Source organism: Rhinolophus sinicus, chromosome 1, assembly GCF_057876585.1.
Source record: "Rhinolophus sinicus isolate RSI-liver-muscle chromosome 1, RSI-T2T, whole genome shotgun sequence".
In the NCBI taxonomy this organism is placed as follows: domain Eukaryota; kingdom Metazoa; phylum Chordata; class Mammalia; order Chiroptera; family Rhinolophidae; genus Rhinolophus; species Rhinolophus sinicus.
Window position 1 is genome coordinate 123,443,826 of NC_142501.1, and position 2,524 is coordinate 123,446,349.

A 2,524-nucleotide genomic window follows, 5' to 3' on the forward strand; every position below is an offset into this window, starting at 1 on the left:
ATGCCAGGCAATAAGCCTTCCGAATGAAACACGTCCCTGACTACTTAAAAAAAATTGGGTGTATCTATATTTGTCCTGGCTCTCATTTAGTTTCAAGTATAGGGTCATTTAGATTCAAATAGCTTCTTAATCTGCTTTCTTTCTTCACATGATCATTAAATAGCAGAGTAATGTTGAGAAAATAATTCTCTGTTGTACAGACTTCCATCGGCTGTTGTGAAGATGGTAAACATTTTTTTTTTTTCCAGGGGAGAGTGCAAACGCAGTCCCCCACTGCCACAAATTATGCAGTTGAGTTTCCCACATTTGGGGAAATCGCAGGGGGTCAGCACATCCAGAAGGCAATGGATAAGCCTCGCCCTGGGAAAACCACCTTTGTGATCATGGTATCTCTCCTTATGGCAAGGTTTTCTCTTGGCATAAGAAGAACTGGGTAAACAACATATACTCTAGAAATCTTTTGCACAACTCAGAGCATGAGAGGCAGGGAAAGCAGCCAGGCACTTTGTGTAGTTTTCTGAAAAACAAATATTTTTTGGAAGGCTATATCTGAAATTTATAGAGGTAAAGTCTTTCTAGAGCCAGGTTGGGGATGAGGGGTGCACAGAAGGGGTCAAAATGAAGGTAAGCATGAATGCTGGGAAGCACACACGGCCAAACTGGAGATTAAAATACACACACTGCCCTCTCCTTTAGGAGCTGCTGCCTGGGCCCGGAGAGCTGCATGCCTTCAAGGCCTATCCTGAGCAGAGAGCAATCTCATCAGCAGCACAAATCAAAATGGCTCTCCCAGGAAATGGAACACCTTGTTCCTGCTGTGAATCTGATGGCTCCTTCTTTCTTTCTGTCTCATCCTTCCCAGTAGGGTGCCTTTCTTTGGGGGAAAAAGTGTCTAGGATATTTTGAAGCACTTGACAAATGGTCATAATGAGAGCTGGTCAGCCACATAGCTATTTAAGTGGTTAAAGATAGAAAATGACGCTGGCTAAAATCCAGTCTTTCCATAGCTTAGCGACTACTGTGACATTACCTATTCTGAAGACAGTGAAATCATTTTATAATATTGGTGTTGAGGAAATGAAGCTGAGGACTCCATTTTATATCATTTGTTCTATTTCAAAGAATATGATTTAACCCCTGATGTATCTGAATGTGATGAAAAGCCATATCACCATGGGGTCGCAGCGCTTGGCCAGGGAATGGGCTGGCAATACTAGATGAGCCAGGAAATTAAACCTTTCTACTTCTCCACAAGACATGGGAAAGCTTGTTGCTTGATTGAGTACCTCTGGGTAACTCTTTTCCCAGTTGAATAATGGCATTAGAACATTCAAGAATTACATAAGTTAATACAATATTAATGTTTATGTGCAAAACAGACCCCCAGGCTCCTCAGTAAAGAAAACTACAAAACAATGGGAGTTTAAAATTTACTTTATTTTTTTAAATTCAGCCTTACTGAGGTGTAATTGACATAAAATTGTAAGGTATTTAAAGTGTATACCATGATGATTTGATATGTTTATGGGGTCTGACAATTAAGTATGCAAACTCATTGCAATGATGTTGCTAACCTTCTTTTTTTCATATCAGAGGGATTATTCATTACAAATTTGTACCAACTGGACAAACAATTGACCAAGTTTACTAAGTGATGAAAAGTCTGTGTGAAAAAGTTAGGTGACCTGAACTTTTGGCCAACAATTCATGGCTCTTGCATCACTACAATGCACCAGCTCACAAGGCACTGTCTGTGAGGGAGTTTTTAGTCAGTAAACAAATAACTGTATTGCAACCCCCTCCCTACTCACCTGATCTGGCCCCCAGTGACTTCTTTCTTTACCCAAAGATAAAGGAAATATTGAAAGGAAGACATTTTAATGACATACAAGACATCAAGGGTAATACGATGACAGCTCTGATGGCCATTCCAGTAAAAGAATTCCAAAATTGCTTTGAAGGGTGGACTAGGTGTTGACGTCAGTGTGTAGCTTCCCAAGGGCAGTATTTCGAAGGTGACCATAGTGATTCAGCAATGAGGTATGTAGCACTTTTTGTAGGATAAGTTTGCAAACTTAATTGTCTGACCTCATATATTATGAAAGGATTCTTCCCATCTAGTTAATTAACACATCCACCACCTCACAGAAAAGCCTGTGCTAGCTACATAGCCACTGCTTGTATTTGGAAAGAGAAGAGGAGGTATACCTCTGTGAAGGCAATTTTCAATAGCAGCAGGATTTTAATCTCCAGATAAGCCCCAGACAGTGCCTAAAACCCACCCTTTTCCATTACTTGAGGAGGAAGTAACTTCCTATTTGAGGAGGAAGGAGGAAAAGGAGAGAAAGATAGTGACCACATACATAAGAAACCATGGAATTCTCCTTTCTCTGGCTCTTCCACGTACCTTGTACCCCAACCTTGCCTTTATTCCCTGACAAAGCTCTGAAGGGTTGATGTGTTTGAGCAGAATAACACAACTAAAGTTATACTAGAACTTCCATTTGTGCATATTCTCCCTAAG

The 2,524-nt window shown here is 40.5% G+C and overlaps 1 non-coding gene across 1 annotated transcript; it reads right to left on the reverse strand.

Moving 5' to 3' along the window:
• Positions 1–245: 245 nt before the first annotated feature.
• On the reverse strand, positions 246–410 carry LOC141570309 (U1 spliceosomal RNA). The gene has a single exon (XR_012494313.2). It is a non-coding gene; the product is annotated as a U1 spliceosomal RNA (small nuclear RNA).
• Positions 411–2,524: the final 2,114 nt, after the last annotated feature.